The 16209-nt window shown below is 47.2% G+C and overlaps 1 protein-coding gene across 3 annotated transcripts in view; it reads left to right on the plus strand.

The window, feature by feature from the left end:
- The window catches only part of LITAF (lipopolysaccharide induced TNF factor), a 111733-nt gene that overhangs the window by 2204 nt on the left and 93320 nt on the right, over positions 1-16209 (plus strand). For all 3 annotated transcript variants that reach the window (XM_067706629.1, XM_067706631.1, XM_067706630.1), the window contains one exon: positions 9318-9431. The gene's annotated coding sequence lies outside the window, so the exon portion shown is untranslated. The remainder of the gene's footprint in view (positions 1-9317; positions 9432-16209) is intronic.

Genomic DNA, 16209 nt, shown 5'->3' on the forward strand with positions numbered 1-16209 from the left:
GCTACCAGGTGGTACTGATGGTTTGGGGACCACACTTTGAGCAGCAAGGGGCTAATGCATTTGCTAAAGGTCACAGGTGGTGCACAACAAGCCTGGATCTGAGCCCGCAGGGTAGGCTGCCGAGTCCTGCACTTAACCGCCACCGTAAGTGCCTGCCCCAGCCCTAGCTTTCTCCCCTACAAAGAGGCAGGAAGTATAGTTCTCCTCCCCAAGCCCATTTCCTCTCTTGGGGCCCCTACCACCTCCCTCCATTGGTGACATCTGGCCCGTAGAATCTCCCTGCCCCCAGCATCCCAGGGGTCCTCCTGTAGATGACATAGAGGTTTTCAGATGCTCATTAGCCAGGAAGATAATTAAGGGCAAGGGCTGAGATCACCCTGGCTCCCTGGGGCTTGCTGGGGCCCAGCCGGGCCTGCCCTGTGCCAGACTGGCCCTGTGCCTGCTTCCCTTGGGGCACTGGAGGGACTGGGACAAGGGAGGGGTTTGCTGGGGAGTAGAGAGGCCTCAGCCAGCCTCCGGGGAGACTCCAGTGGGGCCTCCTTGCCAAGCCCACAGCTCTTAGGGTTCCAGGCCTAAAAATGAAATGAAAACTGCTTGGCCAGAGGGAAGTTCCCCAAAGGGAGAGAAATGAGCCGCTGGTGAGTTCTGCAGGGCGAGGTTAGATGGGACACAGAGAGGGCGCCATCTTGTTCTGAATCACACAGCAATCCTGGTCAAGGAGAGAAATCCTCCCTTGCTGGTGGGTGGCTTAACATCTCTCTAGCATCTCTCTAGCACTGGCTTGGCTCCCTTATAACCAGGAGGGAGCAGACCTCGGGCTGACAGTCTTGGGCAATCCACAGTCTTGATCTAGAATTTAACAACGTGTTGTTTTTCTGCAGTTTATGTTACTTTCTATTTTGGGCACAGATACTGCTTTTCCATTTTTGATAGTGACATACCCATTTCTTTTTATTTATTTATTAAAAAAAAATTTTTTTTGGCCGCTCCGCATGGCTTGCGGGATCTTAGTTCCCCTACTAGGGATTGAAACCAGAACCACAGCAGTGACAGCACCAAGTCCTAACCACTGGACTGCCAGGGAGTTCTCCCCTATTCCTTTTTAATTCAGTCTATTCAGGGGAAAAAACTAAGTGAGTTAATTTAAAGCAAAATGTAATAGAAGTAACTGGAGATGGTACGGGGGTATGGAAGCAGTGAGTACAGTGGAAGACAGATGGCTGAAGTGAGGAACCTGCCAGAGGTGAACCCCACAGCCGCTCGCAGCCCAGTCCTCTTACTGCAGGACCAGACAGAGCCCCTGGCCGGGACGGAGATATCCCATGGGCTCCTGTGTTGACCGGAAGAGTCCAGCTGGGTTGTCATGGGTTGAGGGCGGCCGGGGTTGGCTCCGGTCTTCATTCCTGGAGTCTGTGTTATCAGCGTGATGAGGGGCAGACTTGGGGAGGGGGGAGGGCAGGGCTGTCCTGAGGTGCTCCCTGCCCTGAGCCTGCCCTGCATTCCCACGTGCGGTACCCACCCCCCGAAACACACACGTACACCTGGGCACTGGCGCCCCTTAATCACCCATTCACTAAATCATTCATTTATTCACTCACTTTTTCATTCATTCAGCCAATCTTTATGGAGCACCTCCTCTGTGCCAAGCACTGTGCTAGTTCCCGGGGAGACAGGCATGAATCAGATGGGAAACTCAGCTCTCACGGGGTTCACAGTCTCCTGGGGGAAGACAGATGATAAACACGGAACTGAGTACACTGTAGGGGTTATCAGACAGTGTATGCGCTAGGGAAAAACGGAAAGACAGCAAGGTGAGAGGTGTGGTGGCAGGGGCTCTCTGAGAAGGTGTGCCCCGAACTGGGAGGATGCAGCCTCGTCCTGGCACCAGAGAAACTCACAGACGTGGAAGCAGGCAGACAGCGAGCTGAGCAGGGATCCCTTTTATTTTGATTTTAAGTAATTTTCTAATGAAACTTCAGGTGCAGAGAATGATGGACTGATCATAATCCAGATCATGGCGTATTCTCTTTGGTCTTACATGACCTGCTTTTCTTAAAAATTTCCACAGTTATTTTAATCCCGTGATACACATCAAGTAACCCATTTATCAAAAGCCAGAACCCTAACAATGGCCCAAGTCCAGTCTTGAGGTTCCCCATCCCATCCCCCACCCCGTGGTCCCCATCACCTTGGGTCCTGTCTTCATTACTCCCTGCTTTCCTTCTTGTATGGTTTTATCCTCAGTGTGTGTGTGTATATATATGTATATATATAGGGTTTTTTTAAAATCTATTTATTTAGTTTTGGCTGCGTTGGGTCTTTGTTTCTGCGTGCAGGCTTTCTCTAGCAGTGGCAAACAGGGGCTACTCTTCGTTGCGGTGCACGGGCTTATTGCAGTGGCTTCTCTTGTCGCGGAGCCCGGGCTCTGGGCGCGCGGTCTCCAGTAGTTGTGGCGCAAGGACTCAGTAGTTGTGGCGCATGGGCTTAGTTGCTCTGAGGCATGTGGGATCTTCCCGGACCAGGGCTTGAACCCGTGTCCCCTGCATTGGCAGGCAGATTCTTAACCACTGCACCACCAAGGAAGTCCCTCAAAGTATATTTTTTTATGTTAGTTTCTTCTTACTAACTTTATTAAAAGGCTATATTAGCTTCCCCTGGCTGCTGGAAGCAATTCCCACAAACTGGATGGCTTAAAACAATAGAAATTTATTCTCTCACAGTTCTGGAGGCTAAAAGTTCAAAATCAAGGTGCTGGCAGAGCCACGTTCCCTCTGCAGGCTTTAGGGAAGGATCTGCTCCATGCTTCTCTCCTGGCTTCTGGTGGTTGCCAGCAATCCGTGGCAATCCTTGGCTTGTAGGTGCATCACTCCAGCCCCTGCCTCTGTCTTCACATGCCTTCTCCTCTATGTGTCATCACCTCTTCTTTTTTCCCCCAACATTATTGAGGAATAATTGCCAAATATGATTTAAAGTGTACAGTGTGATACTTTGATATAATACACATTGCAGAATGACTACCCAGATCAATATAATCAACCTATTCGTCACTTCACATAGTTAACTCCTTGTGTGTGTGTGTGTGTGTGTGTGTGTGCACGCACACCTGTGTGCACGTGGTGAGAATGTTTAAGATCTACTCTCAGCAACTTTCAAGTATACAATAATGAATTATTAACTATAGTCACCACGCTGTACCTTAGATCCTCAGAACTTATTCTTGTAACTTATTCTTGTACCCTTTGACCTACATCTCCTCATTTCCCCCTTTCCCCAGCCCCTGGCAACCACCATTCTATTTTCTGTTTCTCTGAAATCAGCTTTCTCTCTTTCTTTCTCTTTCTTTCTAGCTCTCTTTCCCTCTTTCTCTCTTTCTTCTCCACATATAAGTGATAACCATACAGTATTTGTCTTTCTCTGTCTGGCTTATTTCACGTAACATCTGGTGGAATAATATTACAGTGTGTATGTATGTGTGTGTGTATATATATATATATATACACACATATATATGTGTATGTATATGTATATATACATATATATGTGTATGTATATATATGCCACATTTTCTTTATTCATTCATCCACTGAAGGACATTTAGGTTGTTTCCAGATCTTGGCTATCATGAATAATAACTGCAGTAAACATGGGAGTTCAGATATCTCTTCAAGACACTGGTTTCATTTCCTTTGGATATATACCCAGGAGTGAGATTGCTGGATCATATGGTAGTTCTATTTTTAATTTTTTGAGGAGCCTCCGTAATGTTTTCCACAGTGGCTGCACCAATTTACATCCCCACAAACAGCGCAAGAGGGTTCCCTGTTCTCCGCACCCTCCCCAACATTTGTTATCTCTTGTCTTTTTGATGATATCCATCCTAACAGGTGTGAGGTGATATGTCATTGAGATTTTGATTTGCTTTTCCCTGATGATTAGTGATGTTGAGCACCTTTTCACGTACCTATTGACCATTTGAATGTCTTCTTTGGAAAAATGTCTGTTCGGGTCCTTTGCCCATTGTAAAAATCGTATTATTTACTTTTTTTTTTTTTTTTTGCTATTGAGTTGTGTGAGTTCTTTGTATATTTTGGATATCAACGCCTTGTCAGATATATGGTTTGCAAATATTTTCTCCCATTCTGTAGGTTGCCTTTCATTTTGTTGATTGTTTCCTTTGCTGTGCAGAAGCTCTTTAGTTTGATGTAATCCCACTTGTTTATTTTAGTTTTTATTGCCTGTGCTTTTGGGTCTCATCCAGGAAATCATTGCCAAGACCAATGTCAAAGAGCTTTTTCCGTATATTTTCTTCTAGGAGTTTTATGGTTTCAAGTCTTACATTTAAGCCTTTGATCCATTTTGAGTTAATTTTTGTGAATGGTGGAAGACTGGGGTCCAGTTTCATTGTTTGGCATGTGGATATCCAGTTTTCCCAGCACCATTTATTGAAGAGACTGTCCTTTCTCAAACATTGTATGTTCTTATCACCTTGTCAAAAATCAGTTGACTGTATGTCAACTGTATGACATACAGTGTATGTGGATTTATGTCTAGGCTCTCTATTCATTTTTACTGGTCTCTGCACCTAGTTTTATGCCAGTATGTTTTATTATAGCTTTGTGACATAGCTTGAAATCAGGAAGTGTGGTGCCTTCAGCTTTGTTCTTCTTTCTTAAGATTGCTTTGACTATTTGACTTTTGTGGTTCCATACAAATTTTAGGGTAGTTTTGTAAATTTCTGTGAAAAATGCCATGGGAATTTTGATAGGGATTGCATTGAATCTATAGATCACATTAGATAGTTTGCACATTTTCACAGTATTAATTCTTCCAGTCCGAGAACACGAGAGAGCTTTCCATTTATTTGTGTCTTCTTCAGTTTCTTTCATCAGGGTTTTGTTTGTTTGTTTGTTTTGTGTTATAGTTTTTAGTGTACAGGTCTTTCACCTCCTTGGTTAAATTTATTCCTAAGTATTTTATCGTTTTTTGATGCTATTGTAAATGGGATTGCTTTCTTAATTTCTCTTTCAGATAGTTCATTGTTAGTATATAGAAACACAAACGATTTTCATATGTTGATTTTGTATCCTGCAACTTTACTGAATTCATTTATTAGTTCTCATAGCTTTTGGGTGGAGTCTTTAGGGTTTTCTATACATAAGATCATATCATCTGCGAACAGATAATTTTACTTCTTCCTTTCCAATATGGATGCCTTTTATTTCTTTTGTTTGCCTGATTGTTACGACTAGGACCTCCTCTTCTTCTTATAAGGACACCATTCATTGGATTGAGGGCCCATTGTAACCCATAGGACCTCATCTAAACTTAACTAATCACATCTGCAAAGACCCTATTTCCAAGTAAGGTCACATTTCCAGGTACCAGGGATTAGGACTTCAGTGTTTCTCTTCAGGGACACAATTCAACCCATAACAAAGGGAATCCAGATAACCTAAAAAAGAGTATCAAGCTGTCTGACTCTTATGGGGCTTAATTTCTTTAATAGTCTACATATAGCTAAGATTGGCCCATATGGAGGTTCACTTGTTTTGACTGTTGTGTCATATATCCACTAGGTCTGTGTACCATGGCTGACCCATCTGCTGTCCTGTGGGTGGCCTTCTGGGTAGTGTCCAGGTGTCTGCTAATTTACAGTGCTGTTTGGGCATTCTCATAAGTGGCTCTTGGTGCACATGCAAGAGTTTCTCTGGGATGTTTACCCAGAAATGGAATCACTGGGACTCAGAATACGTGAATGTTTCACTTTAGGAGATGATAACAAGGTACTTTATGTAGCAGTTGCACTAATTACGCTCCCACCAGCAGCATGTATGATCCACATCCTCTCCGACACTTGGTATTATTCGATTTAAAAATGTTTTCCAGTTGAGTGTGAAATTGTTGCCAGCTGAGATCTTGATTTGCATGTCTTTTTTTTGTTGTTTTTTTTGCGGTACGCGGGCCTCTCACTGTTGTGGCCTCTCCCGCTGCGGAGCACAGGCTCCGGACGCGCAGGCTCAGCGGCCATGGCTCACGGGCCCAGCCGCTCCGCCGGCATGTGGGATCTTCCCGAACTGGGGCACGAACCCGTGTCCCCTGCATCGGGAGGTGGACTCTCAACCACTGCGCCACCAGGGAAGCCCGATTTGCATTTCTTGATCACTAATGATGCTGAACATCTTTGTCAACACAGGTCTAAAATATATTCACCTATATTTCCTACTAAGGGTTCTGAAGCTTTGGTTTTGACATTTAAGTCCATAATCTATCACCTTTCCATCATTAAGTTCCAAAGGATATTTACCTCTAATTCCTACTAAAAATTTTAAAGTGGTTTTTATTTGTTTGTTTGTTTTTGGCATTTAAGCCCTTAATCTGGAGTTGATTTTTGTGTAAGGAGGGATGGGTCATATAATCTTAGGAGCTTTTGTAAGGTGACAAGTGTATTTTGGGGACAGTGGGGCAGGATGTTTGACTGGGACTCTTGAGTGTACTGGGAATTGTTCACTGGATGTTGAGTTCAAATTCTGCTCCTCCCATGGACTGCCTTTGCGATCTTACACTTCATTTCCGTGATCCTCGATTTTCTCATCTGTAAAATGAGAATTATAGCAGATACTGCCCTTGGTTGCCATAAGGATTGCATAAGACAAATTACCCAGGAAGCTTCCCGCATTGCCGGGTACACAGCATAAGAACACTAACTAGCATTTACTGAGTACTTACCATGTGCCAGGTGATGCCAAGCACTTTACATGTGTTATTTACTCACTTAACCCCTGACAACTCCGTGAAGTTGATGGTATTTTCCACACTTTACAGATGAGGAAACTGAGTCTCAGATAGGATGAGTGAGTCCCCCAAGAGCACAATGCTAGCATATGTCAGAGGACTTGAACCCTGGCAGTCTGGCTACAGAGCCCTCATCTGTCACCACCACACATCAAAGCCATTCCCTCCCTCCCTCCCTCACCCTCCAGAATCTAGTCTCTGGGCCCTGCTTCTACAGGAGGAAGGGTCTAGAGGTTGAAATGAGGAAGTAATAGGCAGTGGGGTTGACCCCTGATTCCCCGGTGGCCCCTACCTTTGACTCTGAGGCTGGAGAGAGGCTGGGGATGGAGGGGAGAGGCGGGGCCTCCTGGTGGGGAAGTCCATCTATCTTCCCCATCCCCAGAGGTAGTTGTCCATCACAGTGGAGATGAATCACAGGCCACAGTGTTCTCCCCGGTGTCATCCATTATTCACAGCTGCCATCCCGGGCCTGGGGTTGCTTTGGGGTCAGGCAGGAATTATTCCCAAGGCCCAGCTCTTAGGCGCTTTTATCCACAGCTGAGCCTGACCACAAGCAACTTTCTTCTCTAGATCTGAGGGCAGAGGACTTTCCATCAAGAGGGGACGGAGACTCCAGCATGAGTTACAGGCCTGCGACCCACTGACAGACAAAGCACTTGGGGCTGTGTTTGAGCCCAGCTCTGCCACTTTCCTGTTACCTTCTTGGGGCCTCAATTTCCTTATCTGTAAAATGGGAATAACTGGCCCCACTTTGCTAAAAGATTTAGAAATAATCTACAGCTAGATGCATGAGTGGCCCATAGCTGGGCTTGAGCATCAGAGTTGCTATTGTGACATTTGCTTTTTCAGTGATTGTCTCCCAGGCCCTGCTGGGGATGTGGAGATGGTGTGACCCTTTAAAGTTCACCAAGTAATTTTTTTTCAATTGTATTGGTGTATACTTGATTTACAATGTTGTGTTAATTTCTGCTCTATAGCAAAGTGATTCAATTATGTATATGTTCTTTTTCATATTCTTTTCTGTTATGGTTTATCACAGGATATTGAATATAGTTCCCTGTGCTATACAGTAGGACCTTGTTGTTTATTCATCCTATATATAATAGTTTGCATCTGGTAATCCCCAGCTCCCAATCCTTCCCTCCCCCACCCCCTTCTGCCTTGGCAATCACAAGTCTGTTCTCTATGTCTGTGAGTCTGTTTCTGTTTTGTAGATAGGTTCATTTGTGTTGCATTTTATTTATTTATTTATTAATAAATTTATTTATTTATTTTTGGGTGTGTTGTTGGGTCTTCGTTTCTGTGCGAGGGCTTTCTCTAGTTGTGGTGAGCGGGGGCCACTCTTCATCGCAGTGCACGGGCCTTCTCACCGTCGTGGCCTCTCTTGTTGTGAAGCACAGGCTCCAGACGCACAGGCTCAGTAGTTGTGGCTCACGGGCCTAGTTGCTCCGCAGCATGTGGGATCTTCCCAGACCAGGGCTCGAACCCGTGTCCCCTGCATTGGCAGGCAGATTCTCAACCACTGCGCCACCAGGGAAGCCCTGTGTTGCATTTTAGATTCCACATTTAAGTGATATCGTATGGTATCTGTCTTTCTCTTTCTGACTTCCTTTGCTTAGTGTGATAATCTCTGGGTCCATCCATGTTGCTGTAAATGGCATTATTTCTTTTTTCTGGCTGAGTAGTATTCCATTATATGTAGGCGTGTATGTGTGTATATATGTACCACATCTTCTTTATGCATTCATCTGTCAATGGCTATTTAGGTTGTTTCACAATAGCCAAAAGGCTATTGTGACTAGTGCTGCTGTGAATGTAGGGGTGCATGTATCTTTTTGAATTACAGTTTTGTTTGGATAGATGCACAGGAGTGGGATTGCTGGATCATATGGCAACTGTATTTTTAGTTTTTCACCAAGTAATTCTCATTTGCATCCAGGATTGAAACCATTGTCTTCACCTTGGACTTCTTAAGAGTGGCCCCTCAACAGATAAAATGCAATGAAGAAATAAAAAATTAGAGAGGGGGGTACCTATAATTCTGTAGCTCTCAACGTGTGGTCCCCAGCATCACCTGGGAGCTTGTTAGAAATGCACATCCTGGGACTTTCCTGATGGTCCAGTGGGTAAGACTCTGTACTCCCAGTGCAGGGGACCCGGGCTAGACCTCTGGTCGGGGAACTAGAGCCCATGTGCATGCCGCAACTGAAGAGTTTGAATGCCGCAACTAAGAGTCCGCATGCTGCAACTAAGAAGCCCGCATACCGCACCTAAAAGATTGTGCTTGCCCCAACAAAGATCCTGCGTGCCGCAACTAAGACCTGGCGCAGCCGAAATAAAATAAATAAATAAATGTTAATTTTTAAAAAATGCACATCCTTGGGCCCCACCCAAGCCTGCTGGATCAGGAGCTCTGGGGGTGGAGCCTAGTGAGTTGTGTTCTAACAGGTCCTCTGGGAGAGTCTGGCACATACACAAGTGTGAGACCCACTGCTCCCTCTCCTTTGCTCACTTTGATGACACAGGTTGCCATGTTGTGAGCTGCCACGTTGGAGGGCCCCACATGGAAAGGAACTGAATGCTGCCAACGTGTACTGAGGGAGCTTGGAAGCTGGATCCTTGCCCAGTCATGCCTGCAGGTGAGACCATAGCCCCACCGACACTTAGATTGCAGGGGGAAACTCTTAAGGGTTCTCACTGGAGGAAGTCACACCCAGATTCCTGCCCAACAAAAACTATGGGATAATTAATGTTTGTTGTTTTAAGTGCTACGTTCTGTGGAAATTCATTATGCAGCAGATAGATAACTAATATGGTGGATATTGGCAGGAAGGGGAGAGATGGGCCGTGGGAGGGAATAGAAGGATATACTGGAGTAATCTAAAGTCTACTTTAATGTATATGGATAACAGATTCATTTTGCTGTACACCTGCAACTAACACAACAGCGTAAATCAACTCTACCCCAGTAAAAATTTTAAAATAAAAAAATAAAATAGGAGAACCACCACCACAACAAAATAAAGTCTACAATAAAAGGGGTTTAAGAAACATAAACTGATTTCAATGTGCAGACCTTGTTTGGATCCTGACTGAACATATTAACTGTTTTGTTTTAAGTTGATATTTAGGGGATGTGACCACCAAGGGGATCCTGGATGATATTAAGCTGTTATTGTTCACTTTTATTTGGTGTGATAGTGGTTCTGTGGTTATGTTTTGAAAAAGAGGCTTTGTCTTTTGGAGAAACATATTGGACTAGTTACAGATGAAGTGATACTCTGTTGGGGAATTGCTTTAAAATAGTCAGGGTGGGGAGGGGGTAAATGTGAAAGAAAATGATGAGTTGATGGTTGGGGAGGGGAGGGGACAGTGCTTGGAGGCTCTCTTTACTATTCTCTGTGTTTTTGTATATGTTTGAAATTTTCCATGGTAAAAAGTTTGAAAAATGGGAATTCCCTGGCTGTCCAGTGGTTAGGACGCTGTGCTTCCACTGCAGGGGGTGTGGGTTCGATCCCTGTTTGGGGAACTAAGATCTTGCATGTCCTGCGGTGTGGCCGAAAAAAAAAGTTTGAAAAATGGAGTGAGCCCAATGTGCCCATTGTATAGAGGGACAAAGCAAACCCCAGGCAGGAGGATTGGAGGGACTCGGGGGGCACCTTAGGTTGTTGACACTGGGGGGCTGTCCCTGGGCCCAGCCCTGTGTTTTGTTCATCCTGGGGAGGGGGCTTGTGCAGGAGACTCTGGGACCTGCTTCCCTGCCTGAGCCTGGGGTGTGGAGAGGAATCTCCCCCATCATCCGAGACTCAGCTTTCCGGCAGTTCGTGGCTGACACACTCATCCGTCTGAGGGCACCTGGTGGCTGACTATTATGTGCATACCTGCGAGAGGCAGCTTTTATTTTATTTATTTATTTATTTATTTTTGGCTGTGCTGGGTCTTTGTTGCTGCGCGCAGGCTTTCTCTAGTTGCGGTGAGCGGGGACTACTCTTCGTTGAAGTGCACGGGCTTCTCATTGCGGTGGCTTCTCTTGTGGAGCACAGGCTCTAGGCGCATGGGCTTCAGTACTTGTGGCACACAGGCTCAGTAGTTGTGGCTCGTGGGCTCTAGAGCACAGGCTCAGTAGTTGTGGCACACGGGCTTAGTTACTCTGCGACATGTGGGATCTTCCCGGACCAGGGATCGAACCCCGTGTCCCCTGCATTGGCAGGCGGATTCTTAACCACTGCGCCACCAGGGAAGTCCAAGAGGCACTTTTAATTGTATGAGGGCAACTCTTATTTTGTCTTAATATATTAAGTCATCACAAAGGGAGTGTTTCATCGTATTTTATTTTAGATCTCTCGTTCTCTCTCTCTTTTTTTTTTTTTTGCGGTACGCAGGACTCTCACTGTTGTGGCCTCTCCCTTTGCGGAGCACAGGCTCCGGACGCGCAGGCTCAGCGACTGTGGCTCACGGGCCCAGCCGCTTCGCGGCATGTGGGATCTTCCCGGACCAGGGCGCGAACCTGTGTCCCCTGCATCGTCAGGCGGACTCTCAACCACTGCGCCACCAGGGAAGCCCACTCTCTCTTTTTTTAAGAAGATACTTGCTCATGGTAAACTCAAAGGGAATACAGTGCAAAGCCAGTCACCCTTCCTCCCATCTTCCAGTCACTTCCCAAAGACAGCTATTTTAATTGATCTATTCAACAGATACTTATTGAGCACATACTATGTGCCAGGCACTGTGCCAGGCTATGGTATCAGAAAGTATGATGTCAGCCACCAGTGAGAGCTGCCCATGAAATTTAAAATTTTCCAAGAGCCACATTTAAAAAGTCAAAAGAAACAGGTGAAATTGATTTTCTTGAAATAATAATATATTTCTTTAACCCAGTATATCCAAACCTAATATATGGAATCAATACAAAAATTATTAATGAAATTTTAATGATCTTTTCATGGTGTATTAGTTAGCTCAGGCTGCAATAACAAAATACCACAGGTGGGGTGGCTTAAATAACAGAAATTTATTTTCTCACAGTTCTGGAGGCTGGTAGTCCAAGATCAAGGTGCTGGCAGGGTTGGTTTCTTCTGAGGAAGGCCTCTCTCCTTGGTTTGCAGACAGCTGCCTTCTTGCTGTGTCGTCACATGGTCTTTTCTCTGTGTGTGTGGTCCCTGGTTTCTCTCAGTGTCCTAATCTCCTCTTCTTGTAAAGACACCAGTCAGGTTAGATTAGGGCCCACCCTAATAGCCTCATTTTACCTTAATTACCTCTTTAAATGCCCTGTCTCCAAACACAGTCGTATTCTGAGGAAGTGGGGCTTAGTTCTTCAACATATAAATTTGGAAGGGGGGACACAATTCAGTCCATGACACACTGAGTCTTCAAAACCCAATGTGGATTTGATTCACATATCACATCTCAGTTCCAACCAGCCCAGTGTCAAGGGCTCAAGCAACACATGTGGCTGGTGATTGACCCGTTGGACAGCAAAGTTCTGGGTGTGGGAGTCACAACAGCAAACACAACAGGCGGACATCCCTGCCCTCATGGGGCTTCCATTCTACTGGAGGGGATGGACAGTAAATACAGAAGTATCATGCATCACGTACCATACACATTTGGAGAAAACCAGAGGAAAAGGGGAGGAGGTGCGGGTCCAGGTGTGCATGCTCCATCTTCTCTTCTCTTCCAGAGCTATCCTGTTTGAACGCAGGAGATGGATGGATGGATGGATGAATGGATGGATGGATAAAGATATATCCCTATTTTAAAAGCACAGATGGTAATATTCTATACATGGTATTCTATTCTTTGCTTTTCTCACTTGAAAATATAGCTTGAAATTCACTCCTTATCATCACACATAGACGTGCCTTATTCTTTTTGATTTACTGATTTTAAAGGATAATTTGAAACATATGAAGACACAGTTCTGCTGAGCCAGAATGACAAGCTGGTGTTTGTTGAGCGCTGACTGTCCTTAGCGCCAGTCACCTCATCTGACCCTCCCCACAACCTCGTAAGGTGGGTGCTGTTTCCAGAAAAGAATTTCAGTTCATGGGCAGCTTTTATAAACAGGTGGATAATAACAACTACTGACTTCAGAGAAATTTTAAGTCCCAGATTACAGTACTAACAAATGATAGGGTCTGAGAGATCTTCCTGTTGAAGTTAACAGAATAATAAAATTCTAATGTGTAGTGTTATTGTTACATTAATATGCATTATCATTATAATATATAGGAATATCTTAACATAATATATTAACCTATTATATTAATATATAATGAAAATAGATATGCAATTTATTGAAAATAGTTAATATATCTATAACAAAATCTACACAGTAATATTTAGAGGAAAAGAAATAATTGAGAGAAAATACTGGGAAAACAACAAAGCCAGGAAGAGCTGAGAGGTTGCTCACGCACAAATTGAGCCTGGAGCCCGCAGGCTCAGGGCTGGCCCTGGGGCTGTGCTTGGGGATGAGGTTGTGGATGGGGCCCTGGGGTCCAGGGGTGCAGGCAGGACTCTGCCCCCTTGGATCTCACTCCAGTCAAGGAGAAGCTTCCAGAAGGAAAAGTGGTACCAGGAAGTAAGATGGAACCTGCCTGCCAGCCTCCCCATGTGAGGTGAGAGGTGGGCAAAGGCCACAACCCACCCTCTGAGCCCCAGAACCCTCTGCACCCGGCAAGGTGCTCCCTCCTGTTTATGGGGGTCCTGCACCAGCAGCTCTGTCAGGGCATCCTCAGGGCCTCTGCAAAGACTGGGATTCCAGGCAGTGTGCCTGCCTGACAGAGAACCCCTGTAACTCTGGAACGGGCTGATGCGGTGTGCAGCCATAGGACCTGCCTCGGAACAGAGCCAGCAATCCCCTCAGACAGGGAACTGATGCTATTTTGATAGTCCTGAGCCTGATGGGCACTGTGCTGGAACCAGACTGCCCCACGTGGAACAGGCTCTGCAAGGAACACGTTCTGGGCTCTGAGTCACACAGCCTGTGGGTTCAAGCCCGGCTCTGACTCATCTCAGCTCCAAGACCCCAGTCTCCGAGCCTCGGTTTCTCTATCTGTAGCATGGACATGGTACACAGGCAGCTGAGCACTTGGTGAGAACTGGCTGAGAGCGAGGGTTGTGCAAGAAAATGAGAATCATTTCTGAGCAGAGCTGGTGCCTCCTGGGGCTCCCTGGTTCCCAATGCATGGAGGAAAATCCTCCCACACTGCCCTCGACCCCTGCCAAACCCGGCTCCTGCCAAACCTTGCCCCTACCAAACCCTGTCCCTGCTGCTCTGGCCCCAGAGGGAGGGAGTTGGAGCTGGTGAGCGTGATTCTGGCAGGTCCTGACCTGTCCTGGGGGGAGACCACAGGGGAGTGAGGCAGGAAGGTAGCTCTGGGTCCTGAGCATCTCCATCAGCCCTTGTATCCTCCACCCCTTCCTCCCTCCCTGCACTGCAGCCATGCTCAGCCACTACAGTTCCCTGATGCCTCCTGTCTCCTCCTGTCTCAGGACCTTTGCACAGGCTGTTCCCACGACTGGGGTTCCCTTCCCCCTCTTTTCTCAGATTTCCACTCGCTGTTCAAGTCTTGAGAAGCCCTCCCTGAGGTCCTGCTCTGTGGCCGCTGCCCAGCCCGGGTCTCACTGTAGTGTGTGATCCCCAGCAGGCTGAGCCCCCTGAGGGCCAGGATCAGGTCTGTGCCAACTTGGTAGCCCAGAGACAGTGGATTCTCAGCAAATGCTTATGGAGAGCAAATGCACGAAGGAACGCGCATGTCTCTGCTGCATCCAGACTTTGATGCACCAGGTGCAGTGCTGAGAGAGGCAGGTAAGAGAAGGTTCCCAGTCTCAGCACATTTCAGTCTAAGGGGAGGCAGACATTAAACGTAACTATACAGTCACCCTGAACAATCCCCGAGGGCAAATACGGTGCTGTGAGACTGTGTAGAGGGATGCGACCTTGACAGGGACCTGAGGTTTCCTGGAAGATGTGATGTTTGAGGCCTGATCTGAAAGCTGAGCGAGGACAACTAACTGAGCAGAGAGGCAGAAAGATCTTTCCAGGCAGGGGGAACCACATGTGCAAAGGCCCAGCGGTCAAGAAACACCCAGAGGGGAGTAATGTGTGAGACGCTGCTGGCCACGGAGGTCGAGGTCAGGGTGGAAAGGTCAGGTAGCGGGGAGGGTGGCTGAGCTTTATCCGCAAAGCAGTGCAAGGACTTTAAAGGGTTTCATCCTCCCTGGGAAGATGGGTGGGACCCAGATTAAATTTTAAAGAGCTGGCTGTGTCTGCCTCGTGGAGAACAGATCAGAGGGCCCGGGAGAGCAGGGAGGAGGCCCCTGCAGCCCATGAAGGACTTGGACTGAGGCAGGGACGGTCAGGTGTGGAGGATTTTTAGCAAAGAGCCAGCCGGCAGGCCCAGCCGTGGGGAGCCTGCAGAGAGAGCAAAGCGGGGATTCAGGGTGAGGCCTGGTGTCCTGCCCTAAGCAGGGCCGGGCCAGCTGGGAGCAGCCTGTTCTCAGGAGGAGGGTCTGACGAGCCTCCAGGGCCCTGGCTACCCACTGGCCACCAACCCGCCAAGAGCCCCCTGGCCAGAGCCATGGGCCTGGGGACACAAGGAGTGCTGCCCCTGCCATTCCAGGAGACAAGAGTCTTCTACCTCCTTTGAGCCCCGCCCTGCCCTGGAGCTGCTGAGTGACCATCTCTGGGCTGGAGCCTTGCCTGCCTTGCTGGCTGAGAGCCAGAGGCTCATTCCCTTCCTTGGGGATCAAGGGCTCCTAGAGGTCTCCTCCCAGGAAGCCCCCACCCAGGCTCAGCCCAGCCCCACCCCTGGGAATGTCCATTAGACCACTCAGGATGCACATGCCAAGTTCTGGGGAGAGAACGTGAAAAAGGAGACAAGATCCCTGCCCGCAGGGGCCTGACAGTCTAGAGGGGGAGGCCAGGAGCATGAAAACACATTGATAAATACATCATGCAATATAACTTCAGAAACAGATAAATGCTCTAACGAGTGACGTGATAGAGACTCGGGGAGGTTGGGGTGGGGGCTACGTGAGAGAGGGGGTCAGGGTGATGCCTCATCTGAGGATGCAAAGAAGACAGTCATGGAAATGCATTGTTTGGCGGGGGAGTGGGGAGAACAGTCAAGGCAAAGGCTTGAGGGGGGACCAAAGAGGCCAGGGCGTCTGGGAGGAAAAGAAGTGGTGGGAGAAGGGGACCGAGGGGTGGACCAGGCCTGGACGGCACTTGTGAGCATGGCACTGGGGAGGCCAGGCAGGGGTGATGGGCTCCATGCCCCTGACGTACCAGAATCTCCCTTCTTGCTCAGCCTGGAAACCCCCTTACCCGTAGTTCCCTATTTTAGCCCTTTCTAGCCCCTCTGCTTCCTTCACCCCCATTACAGGTACTCCCTGGGCTGGAATTTCCCC

The sequence above is a fragment of the Pseudorca crassidens genome, chromosome 15, assembly GCF_039906515.1.
Source record: "Pseudorca crassidens isolate mPseCra1 chromosome 15, mPseCra1.hap1, whole genome shotgun sequence".
NCBI classification, from domain to species: Eukaryota; Metazoa; Chordata; class Mammalia; order Artiodactyla; family Delphinidae; genus Pseudorca; species Pseudorca crassidens.